The sequence below is a fragment of the Carcharodon carcharias genome, chromosome 1, assembly GCF_017639515.1.
Source record: "Carcharodon carcharias isolate sCarCar2 chromosome 1, sCarCar2.pri, whole genome shotgun sequence".
Classification (NCBI taxonomy): domain Eukaryota; kingdom Metazoa; phylum Chordata; class Chondrichthyes; order Lamniformes; family Lamnidae; genus Carcharodon; species Carcharodon carcharias.
Genome location: NC_054467.1, coordinates 207,563,663 through 207,582,703, shown reverse-complemented (window position 1 = coordinate 207,582,703; position 19,041 = coordinate 207,563,663). Strand labels below are relative to the sequence as shown.

Sequence of the window (19,041 nt, the reverse complement as noted above, 5' to 3'; positions counted from 1 at the left end):
TAACTTCATCTGAATAGCAACAGATGGAAATGTGTTTGTCCAGCTTGGCCTAAATAGCCAAGTGGTTATGGTATTGGGTTTGTAACCCCAAGATCAAGAGTTCAAATCTCACAATGGCGAACAATGTAACTTCATCTGAAACAGATGGAAACGGGTTTGTACTCGAAAGAGTTACTCTGCTATTGGGCTTGGCCTAAATAGCCAAGTGGTTATGGTACTGGGCTTGTAACCCCAAGATCAAGAGTTCAAATCTCACAATGGCAAACTATGAAACAATGTAACTTCATCTGAAACAGATGGAAATGGGTTTGTACTCGAAAGAGTTACTCTGCTATTAGGCTTGGCCTAAATAGCCAAGTGGTTATGGTACTGGGCTTGTAACCCCAAGATCAAGAGTTCAAATCTCACAATGGCAAACTATGAAACAATGTAACTTCATCTGAAACAGATGGAAATGGGTTTGTACTCGAAAGAGTTACTCTGCTATTGGAGCTGGGCCTAAGTAGCCAAGTGGTTATGGTACTGGGTTTGTAACCCCAAGATCAAGAGTTCAAATCTCACAATGGCAAACTATGAAACAACGTAACTTCATCTGAAACAGATGGAAACGGGTTTGTACTCGAAAGAGTTATAAAGAGTGTCTGTTATGGCACAGTAGAGCTTGGCCTAAATAGCCAAGTGGTTATGGTACTGGGTTTGTAACCCCAAGATCAAGAGTTCAAATCTCACAATGGCAAACAATGTAACTTCATCTGAAACAGATGGAAACGTGTTTGTACTCGAAAGAGTTACTCTGCTATTGGAGCTGGGCCTAAGTAGCCAAGTGGTTATGGTACTGGGTTTGTAACCCCAAGATCGAAGAGTTCAAATCTCACAGTGGTAAATTATGCTTGGCCTAAATGGCCAAGTGGTTATGGTACTGGGTTTGTAACCCCAAGATCAAGAGTTCAAATCTCTCAATGGCAAACTATGAAACAATGTAACTTCATCTGAAACAGATGGAAACGGGTTTGTACTCGAAAGAGTTACTCTGCTATTGGAGCTGAGCCTAAGTAGCCAAGTGGTTATGGTACTGGGTTTGTAACCCCAAGATCAAGAGTTCAAATCTCACAATGGCAAACTATGAAACAATGTAAATTCATCTGAAACAGATGGAAATGGGTTTGTACTCGAAAGAGTTACTCTGCTATTTGGCTTGGCCTAAATAGCCAAGTGGTTATGGTACTGGGTTTGTAACCCCAAAATCGAGAGTTCAAATCTCACAATGGCAAACTATGAAACAATGTAAGTTCATCTGAAACAGATGGAAACGGGTTTGTACTCGAAAGAGTTACTCTGCTATTGGGCTTGGCCTAAATAGCCAAGTGGTTATGGTCCTGGGCTTGTAACCCCAAATTCAAGAGTTCAAATCTCACAATGGCAAACTATGAAACAATGTAACTTCATCTGAAACAGATGGAAATGGGTTTGTACTCGAAAGAGTTACTCTGCTATTGGGCTTGGCCTAAATAGCCAAGTGGTTATGGTACTGGGCTTGTAACCCCAAGATCAAGAGTTCAAATCTCACAATGGCAAACTATGAAACAATGTAACTTCATCTGAAACAGATGGAAATGGGTTTGTACTCGAAAGAGTTACTCTGCTATTGGAGCTGGGCCTAAGTAGCCAAGTGGTTATGGTACTGGGTTTGTAACCCCAAGATCAAGAGTTGAAATCTCACAATGGCAAACTATGAAACAACGTAACTTCATCTGAAACAGATGGAAACGGGTTTGTACTCGAAAGAGTTACTCTGCTATTGGGCTTGGCCTAAATAGCCAAGTGGTTATGGTACTGGGTTTGTAACCCCAAGATCAAGAGTTCAAATCTCACAATGGCAAATAATGTAACTTCATCTGAAACAGATGGAAACGTGTTTGTACTCGAAAGAGTTACTCTGCTATTGGAGCTGGGCCTAAGTAGCCAAGTGGTTATGGTTCTGGGTTTGTAACCCCAAGATCAAGAGTTCAAATCTCACAATGGCAAACTATGAAACAATGTAACTTCATCTGAAACAGATGGAAATATGTTTGTATTTGCCTACGGCCATACTAGTCTGAAAACGCCCGATCTCGTCTGATCTCGGAAGCTAAGCAGACTCAGGCCTGGTTAGTACTTGGATGGGAGACTGCCTGGCAATACCAGGTGCAGTAGGCTTTGTGCCTTCTTAGCACAGTAGGCAGTGTGTCAGTCTCATAATCTGAAGGTCCTGAGTTCAATCCTCAGAGAGGGCCAGGAGCTTTATGCTTGGCCTAAATAGCCAAGTGGCTATGGTACTGGGTTTATAACCCTAAGATCAAGAGTTCAAATCTCACAATGGCAAAATTATAAAAGGCTTGGCCTAAATAGCCAAGTGGTTATGGTTCTGGGTTTGTAACCCCAAGATCGAGGGTTCAAATCTTACAACGGCAAACTATGAAGCTTGGCCTAAATAGCCAAGTGGTTATGGTACTGGGTTTGTAACCCCAAGATCAGTCTTGGCCTAAATAGCCAAGTGGTTATGGTACTGGGCTTGTAACCCCAAGACCAAGAGTTCAAATCTCACAATAACAAACTATGAAACAATGTAACTTCATCTGAATAGCAACAGATGGAAATGTGTTTGTCCAGCTTGGCCTAAATAGCCAAGTGGTTATGGTATTGGGTTTGTAACCCCAAGATCAAGAGTTCAAATCTCACAATGGCGAACAATGTAACTTCATCTGAAAAAGATGGAAACGGGTTTGTACTCGAAAGAGTTACTCTGCTATTGGGCTTGGCCTAAATAGCCAAGTGGTTATGGTACTGGGCTTGTAACCCCAAGATCAAGAGTTCAAATCTCACAATGGCAAACTATGAAACAATGTAACTTCATCTGAAACAGATGGAAATGGGTTTGTACTCGAAAGAGTTACTCTGCTATTAGGCTTGGCCTAAATAGCCAAGTGGTTATGGTACTGGGCTTGTAACCCCAAGATCAAGAGTTCAAATCTCACAATGGCAAACTATGAAACAATGTAACTTCATCTGAAACAGATGGAAATGGGTTTGTACTCGAAAGAGTTACTCTGCTATTGGAGCTGGGCCTAAGTAGCCAAGTGGTTATGGTACTGGGTTTGTAACCCCAAGATCAAGAGTTGAAATCTCACAATGGCAAACTATGAAACAACGTAACTTCATCTGAAACAGATGGAAACGGGTTTGTACTCGAAAGAGTTATAAAGAGTGTCTGTTATGGCACAGTAGAGCTTGGCCTAAATAGCCAAGTGGTTATGGTACTGGGTTTGTAACCCCAAGATCAAGAGTTCAAATCTCACAATGGCAAACAATGTAACTTCATCTGAAACAGATGGAAACGTGTTTGTACTCGAAAGAGTTACTCTGCTATTGGAGCTGGGCCTAAGTAGCCAAGTGGTTATGGTACTGGGTTTGTAACCCCAAGATCGAAGAGTTCAAATCTCACAGTGGTAAATTATGCTTGGCCTAAATGGCCAAGTGGTTATGGTACTGGGTTTGTAACCCCAAGATCAAGAGTTCAAATCTCTCAATGGCAAACTATGAAACAATGTAACTTCATCTGAAACAGATGGAAATGGGTTTGTACTCGAAAGAGTTACTCTGCTATTGGAGCTGGGCCTAAGTAGCCAAGTGGTTATGGTCCTGGGTTTGTAACCCCAAGATCAAGAGTTCAAATCTCACAATGGCAAACTATGAAACAACGTAACTTCATCTGAAACAGATGGAAACGGGTTTGTACTCGAAAGAGTTATAAAGAGTGTCTGTTATGGCACTGTAGAGCTTGGCCTAAATAGCCAAGTGGTTATGGTACTTGGTTTGTAACCCCAAGATCAAAAGTTCAAATCTCACAATGGCAAACTATGAAACAATGTAACTTCATCTGAAACAGGTGGAAACGTGTTTGTACTCGAAAGAGTTACACACCCAGGTCTCTCTGCTCCTGCAACCCCTTAGGGCTTGGCCTAAATAGCCAAGTGGTTATGGTACTGGGTTGGTGACCCCAAGATCAAGAGTTCAAATCTCACAATGGCAAACTATGAAACAATGTAAATTCATCTGAAACAGATGGAAATGGGTTTGTACTCGAAAGAGTTACTCTGCTATTTGGCTTGGCCTAAATAGCCAAGTGGTTATGGTACTGGGTTTGTAACCCCAAAATCGAGAGTTCAAATCTCACAATGGCAAACTATGAAACAATGTAACTTCATCTGAAACAGATGGAAACGGGTTTGTACTCGAAAGAGTTACTCTGCTATTGGGCTTGGCCTAAATAGCCAAGTGGTTATGGTACTGGGCTTGTAACCCCAAGATCAAGAGTTCAAATCTCACAATGGCAAACTATGAAACAATGTAACTTCATCTGAAACAGATGGAAATGGGTTTGTACTCGAAAGAGTTACTCTGCTATTGGGCTTGGCCTAAATAGCCAAGTGGTTATGGTACTGGGCTTGTAACCCCAAGATCAAGAGTTCAAATCTCACAATGGCAAACTATGAAACAATGTAACTTCATCTGAAACAGATGGAAATGGGTTTGTACTCGAAAGAGTTACTCTGCTATTGGAGCTGGGCCTAAGTAGCCAAGTGGTTATGGTACTGGGTTTGTATCCCCAAGATCAAGAGTTCAAATCTCACAATGGCAAACTATGAAACAACGTAACTTCATCTGAAACAGATGGAAACGGGTTTGTACTCGAAAGAGTTACTCTGCTATTGGGCTTGGCCTAAATAGCCAAGTGGTTATGGTACTGGGTTTGTAACCCCAAGATCAAGAGTTCAAATCTCACAATGGCAAATAATGTAACTTCATCTGAAACAGATGGAAACGTGTTTGTACTCGAAAGAGTTACTCTGCTATTGGAGCTGGGCCTAAGTAGCCAAGTGGTTATGGTTCTGGGTTTGTAACCCCAAGATCAAGAGTTCAAATCTCACAATGGCAAACTATGAAACAATGTAACTTCATCTGAAACAGATGGAAATATGTTTGTATTTGCCTACGGCCATACTAGTCTGAAAACGCCCGATCTCGTCTGATCTCGGAAGCTAAGCAGACTCAGGCCTGGTTAGTACTTGGATGGGAGACTGCCTGGCAATACCAGGTGCAGTAGGCTTTGTGCCTTCTTAGCACAGTAGGCAGTGTGTCAGTCTCATAATCTGAAGGTCCTGAGTTCAATCCTCAGAGAGGGCCAGGAGCTTTATGCTTGGCCTAAATAGCCAAGTGGCTATGGTACTGGGTTTATAACCCTAAGATCAAGAGTTCAAATCTCACAATGGCAAAATTATAAAAGGCTTGGCCTAAATAGCCAAGTGGTTATGGTTCTGGGTTTGTAACCCCAAGATCGAGGGTTCAAATCTTACAACGGCAAACTATGAAGCTTGGCCTAAATAGCCAAGTGGTTATGGTACTGGGCTTGTAACCCCAAGACCAAGAGTTCAAATCTCACAATAACAAACTATGAAACAATGTAACTTCATCTGAATAGCAACAGATGGAAATGTGTTTGTCCAGCTTGGCCTAAATAGCCAAGTGGTTATGGTATTGGGTTTGTAACCCCAAGATCAAGAGTTCAAATCTCACAATGGCGAACAATGTAACTTCATCTGAAACAGATGGAAACGGGTTTGTACTCGAAAGAGTTACTCTGCTATTGGGCTTGGCCTAAATAGCCAAGTGGTTATGGTACTGGGCTTGTAACCCCAAGATCAAGAGTTCAAATCTCACAATGGCAAACTATGAAACAATGTAACTTCATCTGAAACAGATGGAAATGGGTTTGTACTCGAAAGAGTTACTCTGCTATTAGGCTTGGCCTAAATAGCCAAGTGGTTATGGTACTGGGCTTGTAACCCCAAGATCAAGAGTTCAAATCTCACAATGGCAAACTATGAAACAATGTAACTTCATCTGAAACAGATGGAAATGGGTTTGTACTCGAAAGAGTTACTCTGCTATTGGAGCTGGGCCTAAGTAGCCAAGTGGTTATGGTACTGGGTTTGTAACCCCAAGATCAAGAGTTCAAATCTCACAATGGCAAACTATGAAACAACGTAACTTCATCTGAAACAGATGGAAACTTGTTTGTACTCGAAAGAGTTATAAAGAGTGTCTGTTATGGCACAGTAGAGCTTGGCCTAAATAGCCAAGTGGTTATGGTACTGGGTTTGTAACCCCAAGATCAAGAGTTCAAATCTCACAATGGCAAACAATGTAACTTCATCTGAAACAGATGGAAACGTGTTTGTACTCGAAAGAGTTACTCTGCTATTGGAGCTGGGCCTAAGTAGCCAAGTGGTTATGGTACTGGGTTTGTAACCCCAAGATCGAAGAGTTCAAATCTCACAGTGGTAAATTATGCTTGGCCTAAATGGCCAAGTGGTTATGGTACTGGGTTTGTAACCCCAAGATCAAGAGTTCAAATCTCTCAATGGCAAACTATGAAACAATGTAACTTCATCTGAAACAGATGGAAACGGGTTTGTACTCGAAAGAGTTACTCTGCTATTGGAGCTGGGCCTAAGTAGCCAAGTGGTTATGGTACTGGGTTTGTAACCCCAAGATCGAAGAGTTCAAATCTCACAATGGCAAACTATGAAACAATGTAATTTCATCTGAAACAGATGGAAATGGGTTTGTACTTGAAAGAGTTACTCTGCTATTGGAGCTGGGCCTAAGTAGCCAAGTGGTTATGGTACTGGGTTTGTAACCCCAAGATCAAGAGTTCAAATCTCACAATGGCAAACTATGAAACAATGTAACTTCATCTGAAACAGATGGAAATGGGTTTGTACTCGAAAGAGTTACTCTGCTATTGGGCTTGGCCTAAATAGCCAAGTGGTTATGGTACTGGGCTTGTAACCCCAAGATCAAGAGTTCAAATCTCACAATGGCAAACTATGAAACAATGTAACTTCATCTGAAACAGATGGAAATGGGTTTGTACTCGAAAGAGTTACTCTGCTATTGGGCTTGGCCTAAATAGCCAAGTGGTTATGGTACTGGGCTTGTAACCCCAAGATCAAGAGTTCAAATCTCACAATGGCTAACTATGAAACAATGTAACTTCATCTGAAACAGATGGAAATGGGTTTGTACTCGAAAGAGTTACTCTGCTATTGGAGCTGGGCCTAAGTAGCCAAGTGGTTATGGTCCTGGGTTTGTAACCCCAAGATCAAGAGTTGAAATCTCACAATGGCAAACTATGAAACAACGTAACTTCATCTGAAACAGATGGAAACGGGTTTGTACTCGAAAGAGTTATAAAGAGTGTCTGTTATGGCACTGTAGAGCTTGGCCTAAATAGCCAAGTGGTTATGGTACTGGGTTTGTAACCCCAAGATCAAGAGTTCAAATCTCTCAATGGCAAACTATGAAACAATGTAACTTCATCTGAAACAGATGGAAACGGGTTTGTACTCGAAAGAGTTACTCTGCTATTGGGCTTGGCCTAAATAGCCAAGTGGTTATGGTACTGGGCTTGTAACCCCAAGATCAAGAGTTCAAATCTCACAATGGCAAACTATGAAACAATGTAACTTCATCTGAAACAGATGGAAATGGGTTTGTACTCGAAAGTGTTATAAAGAGTGTCTGTTATGGCACTGTAGAGCTTGGCCTAAATAGCCAAGTGGTTATGGTACTGGGTTTGTAACCCCAAGATCAAAAGTTCAAATCTCACAATGGCACACTATGAAACAATGTAACTTCATCTGAAACAGATGGAAACGTGTTTGTACTCGAAAGAGTTACACACCCAGGTCTCTCTGCTCCTGCAACCCCTTAGGGCTTGGCCTAAATAGCCAAGTGGTTATGGTACTGGGTTTGTAACCCCAAGATCAAGAGTTCAAATCTCACAATGGCAAACTATGAAACAATGTAAATTCATCTGAAACAGATGGAAATGGGTTTGTACTCGAAAGAGTTACTCTGCTATTTGGCTTGGCCTAAATAGCCAAGTGGTTATGGTACTGGGTTTGTAACCCCAAAATCGAGAGTTCAAATCTCACAATGGCAAACTATGAAACAATGTAACTTCATCTGAAACAGATGGAAACGGGTTTGTACTCGAAAGAGTTACTCTGCTATTGGGCTTGGCCTAAATAGCCAAGTGGTTATGGTACTGGGCTTGTAACCCCAAGATCAAGAGTTCAAATCTCACAATGGCAAACTATGAAACAATGTAACTTCATCTGAAACAGATGGAAATGGGTTTGTACTCGAAAGAGTTACTCTGCTATTGGGCTTGGCCTAAATAGCCAAGTGGTTATGGTACTGGGCTTGTAACCCCAAGATCAAGAGTTCAAATCTCACAATGGCAAACTATGAAAGAATGTAACTTCATCTGAAACAGATGGAAATGGGTTTGTACTCGAAAGAGTTACTCTGCTATTGGGCTTGGCCTAAATAGCCAAGTGGTTATGGTACTGGGCTTGTAACCCCAAGATCAAGAGTTCAAATCTCACAATGGCAAACTATGAAACAATGTAACTTCATCTGAAACAGATGGAAATGGGTTTGTACTCGAAAGAGTTACTCTGCTATTGGAGCTGGGCCTAAGTAGCCAAGTGGTTATGGTACTGGGTTTGTAACCCCAAGATCAAGAGTTCAAATCTCACAATGGCAAACTATGAAACAATGTAACTTCATCTGAAACAGATGGAAATGGGTTTGTACTCGAAAGAGTTATAAAGAGTGTCTGTTATGGCACTGTAGAGCTTGGCCTAAATAGCCAAGTGGTTATGGTACTGGGTTTGTAACCCCAAGATCAAGAGTTCAAATCTCACAATGGCAAACAATGTAACTTCATCTGAAACAGATGGAAACGTGTTTGTACTCGAAAGAGTTACTCTGCTATTGGAGCTGGGCCTAAGTAGCCAAGTGGTTATGGTACTGGGTTTGTAACCCCAAGATCGAAGAGTTCAAATCTCACAGTGGTAAATTATGCTTGGCCTAAATGGCCAAGTGGTTATGGTACTGGGTTTGTAACCCCAAGATCAAGAGTTCAAATCTCACAATGGCAAACTATGAAACAATGTAACTTCATCTGAAACAGATGGAAATGGGTTTGTACTCGAAAGTGTTATAAAGAGTGTCTGTTATGGCACTGTAGAGCTTGGCCTAAATAGCCAAGTGGTTATGGTACTGGGTTTGTAACCCCAAGATCAAAAGTTCAAATCTCACAATGGCACACTATGAAACAATGTAACTTCATCTGAAACAGATGGAAACGTGTTTGTACTCGAAAGAGTTACACACCCAGGTCTCTCTGCTCCTGCAACCCCTTAGGGCTTGGCCTAAATAGCCAAGTGGTTATGGTACTGGGTTTGTAACCCCAAGATCAAGAGTTCAAATCTCACAATGGCAAACTATGAAACAATGTAAATTCATCTGAAACAGATGGAAATGGGTTTGTACTCGAAAGAGTTACTCTGCTACTTGGCTTGGCCTAAATAGCCAAGTGGTTATGGTACTGGGTTTGTAACCCCAAAATCGAGAGTTCAAATCTCACAATGGCAAACTATGAAACAATGTAACTTCATCTGAAACAGATGGAAACGGGTTTGTACTCGAAAGAGTTACTCTGCTATTGGGCTTGGCCTAAATAGCCAAGTGGTTATGGTACTGGGCTGGTAACCCCAAGATCAAGAGTTCAAATCTCACAATGGCAAACTATGAAACAATGTAACTTCATCTGAAACAGATGGAAATGGGTTTGTACTCGAAAGAGTTACTCTGCTATTGGGCTTGGCCTAAATAGCCAAGTGGTTATGGTACTGGGCTTGTAACCCCAAGATCAAGAGTTCAAATCTCACAATGGCAAACTATGAAACAATGTAACTTCATCTGAAACAGATGGAAATGGGTTTGTACTCGAAAGAGTTACTCTGCTATTGGGCTTGGCCTAAATAGCCAAGTGGTTATGGTACTGGGCTTGTAACCCCAAGATCAAGAGTTCAAATCTCACAATGGCAAACTATGAAACAATGTAACTTCATCTGAAACAGATGGAAATGGGTTTGTACTCGAAAGAGTTACTCTGCTATTGGAGCTGGGCCTAAGTAGCCAAGTGGTTATGGTACTGGGTTTGTAACCCCAAGATCAAGAGTTCAAATCTCACAATGGCAAACTATGAAACAACGTAACTTCATCTGAAACAGATGGAAATGGGTTTGTACTCGAAAGAGTTATAAAGAGTGTCTGTTATGGCACTGTAGAGCTTGGCATAAATAGCCAAGTGGTTATGGTAGTGGGTTTGTAACCCCAAGATCAAGAGTTCAAATCTCACAATGGCAAACAATGTAACTTCATCTGAAACAGATGGAAACGTGTTTGTACTCGAAAGAGTTACTCTGCTATTGGAGCTGGGCCTAAGTAGCCAAGTGGTTATGGTACTGGGTTTGTAACTCCAAGATCGAAGAGTTCAAATCTCACAGTGGTAAATTATGCTTGGCCTAAATGGCCAAGTGGTTATGGTACTGGGTTTGTAACCCCAAGATCAAGAGTTCAAATCTCTCAATGGCAAACTATGAAACAATGTAACTTCATCTGAAACAGATGGAAACGGGTTTGTACTCGAAAGAGTTACTCTGCTATTGGAGCTGGGCCTAAGTAGCCAAGTGGTTATGGTACTGGGTTTGTAACCCCAAGATCGAAGAGTTCAAATCTCACAATGGCAATCTATGAAACAATGTAACTTCATCTGAAACAGATGGAAATGGGTTTGTACTCGAAAGTGTTATAAAGAGTGTCTGTTATGGCACTGTAGAGCTTGGCCTAAATAGCCAAGTGGTTATGGTACTGGGTTTGTAACCCCAAGATCAAAAGTTCAAATCTCACAATGGCAAACTATGAAACAATGTAACTTCATCTGAAACAGATGGAAACGTGTTTGTACTCGAAAGAGTTACACACCCAGGTCTCTCTGCTCCTGCAACCCCTTAGGGCTTGGCCTAAATAGCCAAGTGGTTATGGTTCTGGGTTTGTAACCCCAAGATCAAGAGTTCAAATCTCACAATGGCAAACTATGAAACAATGTAAATTCATCTGAAACAGATGGAAATCGGTTTGTACTCGAAAGAGTTACTCTGCTATTGGAGCTGGGCCTAAGTAGCCAAGTGGTTATGGTACTGGGTTTGTCACCCCAAGATCAAGAGTTCAAATCTCACAATGGCAAACTATGAAACAACGTAACTTCATCTGAAACAGATGGAAACGGGTTTGTACTCGAAAGAGTTATAAAGAGTGTCTGTTATGGCACTGTAGAGCTTGGCCTAAATAGCCAAGTGGTTATGGTACTGGGTTTGTAACCCCAAGATCAAGAGTTCAAATCTCACAACGGCAAATAATGTAACTTCATCTGAAACAGATGGAAACGTTTTTGTACTCGAAAGAGTTACTCTGCTATTGGAGCTGGGCCTAAGTAGCCAAGTGGTTATGGTTCTGGGTTTGTAACCCCAAGATCAAGAGTTCAAATCTCACAATGGCAAACTATGAAACAATGTAACTTCATCTGAAACAGATGGAAATATGTTTGTATTTGCCTACGGCCATACTAGTCTGAAAACGCCCGATCTCGTCTGATCTCGGAATCTAAGCAGACTCAGGCCTGGTTAGTACTTGGATGGGAGACTGCCTTGCAATACCAGGTGCAGTAGGCTTTATGCCTTCTTAGCACAGTAGGCAGTGTGTCAGTCTCATAATCTGAAGGTCCTGAGTTCAATCCTCAGAGAGGGCCAGGAGCTTTATGCTTGGCCTAAATAGCCAAGTGGTTATGGTACTGGGTTTATAACCCTAAGATCAAGAGTTCAAATCTCACAATGGCAAAATTATAAAAGGCTTGGACAAAATAGCCAAGTGGTTATGGTTCTGGGTTTGTAACCCCAAGATCGAGGGTTCAAATCTTACAACGGCAAACTATGAAGCTTGGCCTAAATAGCCAAGTGGTTATGGTACTGGGTTTGTAACCCCAAGATCAGTCTTGGCCTAAATAGCCAAGTGGTTATGGTACTGGGCTTGTAACCCCAAGATCAAGAGTTCAAATCTCACAATAACAAACTATGAAACAATGTAACTTCATCTGAATAGCAACAGATGGAAATGTGTTTGTCCAGCTTGGCCTAAATAGCCAAGTGGTTATGGTATTGGGTTTGTAACCCCAAGATCAAGAGTTCAAATCTCACAATGGCGAACAATGTAACTTCATCTGAAACAGATGGAAACGGGTTTGTACTCGAAAGAGTTACTCTGCTATTGGGCTTGGCCTAAATAGCCAAGTGGTTATGGTACTGGGTTTGTAACCCCAAGATCAGTCTTGGCCTAAATAGCCAAGTGGTTATGGTACTGGGCTTGTAACCCCAAGATCAAGAGTTCAAATCTCACAATAACAAACTATGAAACAATGTAACTTCATCTGAATAGCAACAGATGGAAATGTGTTTGTCCAGCTTGGCCTAAATAGCCAAGTGGTTATGGTATTGGGTTTGTAACCCCAAGATCAAGAGTTCAAATCTCACAATGGCGAACAATGTAACTTCATCTGAAACAGATGGAAACGGCTTTGTACTCGAAAGAGTTACTCTGCTATTGGGCTTGGCCTAAATAGCCAAGTGGTTATGGTACTGGGCTTGTAACCCCAAGATCAAGAGTTCAAATCTCACAATGGCAAACTATGAAACAATGTAACTTCATCTGAAACAGATGGAGATGGGTTTGTACTCGAAAGAGTTACTCTGCTATTGGGCTTGGCCTAAATAGCCAAGTGGTTATGGTACTGGGCTTGTAACCCCAAGATCAAGAGTTCAAATCTCACAATGGCAAACTATGAAACAATGTAACTTCATCTGAAACAGATGGAAATGGGTTTGTACTCGAAAGAGTTACTCTGCTATTGGAGCTGGGCCTAAGTAGCCAAGTGGTTATGGTACTGGGTTTGTAACCCCAAGATCAAGAGTTCAAATCTCACAATGGCAAACTATGAAACAACGTAACTTCATCTGAAACAGATGGAAATGGGTTTGTACTCGAAAGAGTTATAAAGAGTGTCTGTTATGGCACAGCAGAGCTTGGCCTAAATAGCCAAGTGGTTATGGTACTGGGTTTGTAACCCCAAGATCAAGAGTTCAAATCTCACAATGGCAAACAATGTAACTTCATCTGAAACAGATGGAAACGTGTTTGTACTCGAAAGAGTTACTCTGCTATTGGAGCTGGGCCTAAGTAGCCAAGTGGTTATGGTACTGGGTTTGTAACCCCAAGATCGAAGAGTTCAAATCTCACAGTGGTAAATTATGCTTGGCCTAAATGGCCAAGTGGTTATGGTACTGGGTTTGTAACCCCAAGATCAAGAGTTCAAATCTCTCAATGGCAAACTATGAAACAATGTAACTTCATCTGAAACAGATGGAAACGGGTTTGTACTCGAAAGAGTTACTCTGCTATTGGCTGCTTGGCCTAAATAGCCAAGTGGTTATGGTACTGGGTTTGTAACCCCAAGATCAAGAGTTCAAATCTCACAATGGCAAACTTTTGGCTTGGCCTAAGTAGCCAAGTGGTTATGGTACTGGGTTTATAACCCCAAGATCAAGAGTTCAAATCTCACAATGGGAAACAATGTAACTTCATCTGAAATGACAGATGGAAACATGTTTGTTCTCAAAAGAGTTACTCTGCTATTGGGCTTGGCCTAAATAGCCAAGTGGTTATGGTACTGGGTTTGTAACCCCAAGATCAAGAGTTCAAATCTCACAATGGCAAACTATGAAACAATGTAACTTCATCTGAAACAGATGGAAATGGGTTTGTACTCAAAAGAGTTACTCTGCTATTGGAGCTGGGCCTAAGTAGCCAAGTGGTTATGGTACTGGGTTTTTAACCCCAAGATCAAGAGTTCAAATCTCACAATGGCAAACTATAAAACAATGTAACTTCATTTGAATAGGAACAGATGGAAACGTGTTTGTACTCGAAAGAGTTACTCTGCTATTGGAGCTGGGCCTAAGTAGCCAAGTGGTTATGGTACTGGGTTTGTAACCCCAAGATCGAAGAGTTCAAATCTCACAATGGCAAACTATGAAACAATGTAATTTCATCTGAAACAGATGGAAATGGGTTTGTACTTGAAAGAGTTACTCTGCTATTGGAGCTGGGCCTAAGTAGCCAAGTGGTTATGGTACTCGGTTTGTAACCCCAAGATCAAGAGTTCAAATCTCACAATGGCAAACTATGAAACAATGTAACTTCATCTGAAACAGATGGAAACGGGTTTGTACTCGAAAGAGTTACTCTGCTATTGGAGCTGGGCCTAAGTAGCCAAGTGGTTATGGTACTGGGTTTGTAACCCCAAGATCAAGAGTTCAAATCTCACAATGGCAAACTTTTGGCTTGGCCTAAGTAGCCAAGTGGTTATGGTACTGGGTTTATAACCCCAAGATCAAGAGTTCAAATCTCACCATGGGAAACAATGTAACTTCATCTGAAATGACAGATGGAAACATGTTTGTACTGAAAAGAGTTACTCTGCTATTGGGCTTGGCCTAAATAGCCAAGTGGTTATGGTACTGGGCTTGTAACCCCAAGATCAAGAGTTCAAATCTCACAATGGCAAACTATGAAACAATGTAACTTCATCTGAAACAGATGGAAATGGGTTTGTACTCGAAAGAGTTACTCTGCTATTGGAGCTGGGCCTAAGTAGCCAAGTGGTTATGGTACTGGGTTTGTAACCCCAAGATCAAGAGTTCAAATCTCACAATGGCAAACTATGAAACAACGTAACTTCATCTGAAACAGATGGAAATGGGTTTGTACTCGAAAGAGTTATAAAGAGTGTCTGTTATGGCACTGTAGAGCTTGGCCTAAATAGCCAAGTGGTTATGGTAGTGGGTTTGTAACCCCAAGATCAAGAGTTCAAATCTCACAATGGCAAACAATGTAACTTCATCTGAAACAGATGGAAACGTGTTTGTACTCGAAAGAGTTACTCTGCTATTGGAGCTGGGCCTAAGTAGCCAAGTGGTTATGGTACTGGGTTTGTAACTCCAAGATCGAAGAGTTCAAATCTCACAGTGGTAAATTATGCTTGGCCTAAATGGCCAAGTGGTTATGGTACTGGGTTTGTAACCCCAAGATCAAGAGTTCAAATCTCTCAATGGCAAACTATGAAACAATGTAACTTCATCTGAAACAGATGGAAACGGGTTTGTACTCGAAAGAGTTACTCTGCTATTGGAGCTGGGCCTAAGTAGCCAAGTGGTTATGGTACTGGGTTTGTAACCCCAAGATCGAAGAGTTCAAATCTCACAATGGCAATCTATGAAACAATGTAACTTCATCTGAAACAGATGGAAATGGGTTTGTACTCGAAAGTGTTATAAAGAGTGTCTGTTATGGCACTGTAGAGCTTGGCCTAAATAGCCAAGTGGTTATGGTACTGGGTTTGTAACCCCAAGATCAAAAGTTCAAATCTCACAATGGCAAACTATGAAACAATGTAACTTCATCTGAAACAGATGGAAACGTGTTTGTACTCGAAAGAGTTACACACCCAGGTCTCTCTGCTCCTGCAACCCCTTAGGGCTTGGCCTAAATAGCCAAGTGGTTATGGTACTGGGTTTGTAACCCCAAGATCAAGAGTTCAAATCTCACAATGGCAAACTATGAAACAATGTAAATTCATCTGAAACAGATGGAAATCGGTTTGTACTCGAAAGAGTTACTCTGCTATTGGAGCTGGGCCTAAGTAGCCAAGTGGTTATGGTACTGGGTTTGTAACCCCAAGATCAAGAGTTCAAATCTCACAATGGCAAACTATGAAACAACGTAACTTCATCTGAAACAGATGGAAACGGGTTTGTACTCGAAAGAGTTATAAAGAGTGTCTGTTATGGCACTGTAGAGCTTGGCCTAAATAGCCAAGTGGTTATGGTACTGGGTTTGTAACCCCAAGATCAAGAGTTCAAATCTCACAACGGCAAATAATGTAACTTCATCTGAAACAGATGGAAACGTTTTTGTACTCGAAAGAGTTACTCTGCTATTGGAGCTGGGCCTAAGTAGCCAAGTGGTTATGGTTCTGGGTTTGTAACCCCAAGATCAAGAGTTCAAATCTCACAATGGCAAACTATGAAACAATGTAACTTCATCTGAAACAGATGGAAATATGTTTGTATTTGCCTACGGCCATACTAGTCTGAAAACGCCCGATCTCGTCTGATCTCGGAATCTAAGCAGACTCAGGCCTGGTTAGTACTTGGATGGGAGACTGCCTTGCAATACCAGGTGCAGTAGGCTTTATGCCTTCTTAGCACAGTAGGCAGTGTGTCAGTCTCATAATCTGAAGGTCCTGAGTTCAATCCTCAGAGAGGGCCAGGAGCTTTATGCTTGGCCTAAATAGCCAAGTGGTTATGGTACTGGGTTTATAACCCTAAGATCAAGAGTTCAAATCTCACAATGGCAAAATTATAAAAGGCTTGGACAAAATAGCCAAGTGGTTATGGTTCTGGGTTTGTAACCCCAAGATCGAGGGTTCAAATCTTACAACGGCAAACTATGAAGCTTGGCCTAAATAGCCAAGTGGTTATGGTACTGGGTTTGTAACCCCAAGATCAGTCTTGGCCTAAATAGCCAAGTGGTTATGGTACTGGGCTTGTAACCCCAAGATCAAGAGTTCAAATCTCACAATAACAAACTATGAAACAATGTAACTTCATCTGAATAGCAACAGATGGAAATGTGTTTGTCCAGCTTGGCCTAAATAGCCAAGTGGTTATGGTATTGGGTTTGTAACCCCAAGATCAAGAGTTCAAATCTCACAATGGCGAACAATGTAACTTCATCTGAAACAGATGGAAACGGGTTTGTACTCGAAAGAGTTACTCTGCTATTGGGCTTGGCCTAAATAGCCAAGTGGTTATGGTACTGGGTTTGTAACCCCAAGATCAGTCTTGGCCTAAATAGCCAAGTGGTTATGGTACTGGGCTTGTAACCCCAAGATCAAGAGTTCAAATCTCACAATAACAAACTATGAAACAATGTAACTTCATCTGAATAGCAACAGATGGAAATGTGTTTGTCCAGCTTGGCCTAAATAGCCAAGTGGTTATGGTATTGGGTTTGTAACCCCAAGATCAAGAGTTCAAATCTCACAATGGCGAACAATGTAACTTCATCTGAAACAGATGGAAACGGCTTTGTACTCGAAAGAGTTACTCTGCTATTGGGCTTGGCCTAAATAGCCAAGTGGTTATGGTACTGGGCTTGTAACCCCAAGATCAAGAGTTCAAATCTCACAATGGCAAACTATGAAACAATGTAACTTCATCTGAAACAGATGGAGATGGGTTTGTACTCGAAAGAGTTACTCTGCTATTGGGCTTGGCCTAAATAGCCAAGTGGTTATGGTACTGGGCTTGTAACCCCAAGATCAAGAGTTCAAATCTCACAATGGCAAACTATGAAACAATGTAACTTCATCTGAAACAGATGGAAATGGGTTTGTACTCGAAAGAGTTACTCTGCTATTGGAGCTGGGCCTAAGTAGCCAAGTGGTTATGGTACTGGGTTTGTAACCCCAAGATCAAGAGTTCAAATCTCACAATGGCAAACTATGAAACAACGTAACTTCATCTGAAACAGATGGAAATGGGTTTGTACTCGAAAGAGTTATAAAGAGTGTCTGTTATGGCACAGCAGAGCTTGGCCTAAATAGCCAAGTGGTTATGGTACTGGGTTTGTAACCCCAAGATCAAGAGTTCAAATCTCACAATGGCAAACAATGTAACTTCATCTGAAACAGATGGAAACGTGTTTGTACTCGAAAGAGTTACTCTGCTATTGGAGCTGGGCCTAAGTAGCCAAGTGGTTATGGTACTGGGTTTGTAACCCCAAGATCGAAGAGTTCAAATCTCACAGTGGTAAATTATGCTTGGCCTAAATGGCCAAGTGGTTATGGTACTGGGTTTGTAACCCCAAGATCAAGAGTTCAAATCTCTCAATGGCAAACTATGAAACAATGTAACTTCATCTGAAACAGATGGAAACGGGTTTGTACTCGAAAGAGTTACTCTGCTATTGGCTGCTTGGCCTAAATAGCCAAGTGGTTATGGTACTGGGTTTGTAACCCCAAGATCAAGAGTTCAAATCTCACAATGGCAAACTTTTGGCTTGGCCTAAGTAGCCAAGTGGTTATGGTACTGGGTTTATAACCCCAAGATCAAGAGTTCAAATCTCACAATGGGAAACAATGTAACTTCATCTGAAATGACAGATGGAAACATGTTTGTTCTCAAAAGAGTTACTCTGCTATTGGGCTTGGCCTAAATAGCCAAGTGGTTATGGTACTGGGTTTGTAACCCCAAGATCAAGAGTTCAAATCTCACAATGGCAAACTATGAAACAATGTAACTTCATCTGAAACAGATGGAAATGGGTTTGTACTCAAAAGAGTTACTCTGCTATTGGAGCTGGGCCTAAGTAGCCAAGTGGTTATGGTACTGGGTTTTTAACCCCAAGATCAAGAGTTCAAATCTCACAATGGCAAACTATAAAACAATGTAACTTCATTTGAATAGGAACAGATGGAAACGTGTTTGTACTCGAAGGAGTTACTCTGCTATTGGAGCTGGGCCTAAGTAGCCAAGTGGTTATGGTACTGGGTTTGTAACCCCAAGATCGAAGAGTTCAAATCTCACAATGGCAAACTATGAAACAATGTAATTTCATCTGAAACAGATGGAAATGGGTTTGTACTTGAAAGAGTTACTCTGCTATTGGAGCTGGGCCTAAGTAGCCAAGTGGTTATGGTACTCGGTTTGTAACCCCAAGATCAAGAGTTCAAATCTCACAATGGCAAACTATGAAACAATGTAACTTCATCTGAAACAGATGGAAACGGGTTTGTACTCGAAAGAGTTACTCTGCTATTGGAGCTGGGCCTAAGTAGCCAAGTGGTTATGGTACTGGGTTTGTAACCCCAAGATCAAGAGTTCAAATCTCACAATGGCAAACTTTTGG

General features: G+C 41.4%; 6 non-coding genes and 2 pseudogenes across 6 annotated transcripts; all 8 read left to right on the top strand.

Moving 5' to 3' along the window:
- Nucleotides 1-2,077: 2,077 nt before the first annotated feature.
- Nucleotides 2,078-2,196, top strand: LOC121285867. Its single transcript, XR_005944821.1, has one exon. It is a non-coding gene; the product is annotated as a 5S ribosomal RNA (ribosomal RNA).
- A 4-nt stretch (nucleotides 2,197-2,200) lies between these two features.
- On the top strand, nucleotides 2,201-2,273 carry trnam-cau. The gene has a single exon. It is a non-coding gene; the product is annotated as a tRNA-Met (tRNA).
- Nucleotides 2,274-5,027: 2,754 nt separating this feature from the next.
- Nucleotides 5,028-5,146, top strand: LOC121285821. Its single transcript, XR_005944794.1, has one exon. It is a non-coding gene; the product is annotated as a 5S ribosomal RNA (ribosomal RNA).
- A 4-nt stretch (nucleotides 5,147-5,150) lies between these two features.
- On the top strand, nucleotides 5,151-5,223 carry trnam-cau. Its single transcript has one exon. It is a non-coding gene; the product is annotated as a tRNA-Met (tRNA).
- Nucleotides 5,224-11,571: 6,348 nt separating this feature from the next.
- On the top strand, nucleotides 11,572-11,690 carry LOC121285563 (annotated as a pseudogene).
- Nucleotides 11,691-11,694: 4 nt separating this feature from the next.
- Nucleotides 11,695-11,767, top strand: trnam-cau. The gene has a single exon. It is a non-coding gene; the product is annotated as a tRNA-Met (tRNA).
- A 4,434-nt stretch (nucleotides 11,768-16,201) lies between these two features.
- LOC121285560 lies at nucleotides 16,202-16,320 on the top strand (annotated as a pseudogene).
- A 4-nt stretch (nucleotides 16,321-16,324) lies between these two features.
- trnam-cau lies at nucleotides 16,325-16,397 on the top strand. Its single transcript has one exon. It is a non-coding gene; the product is annotated as a tRNA-Met (tRNA).
- Nucleotides 16,398-19,041: the final 2,644 nt, after the last annotated feature.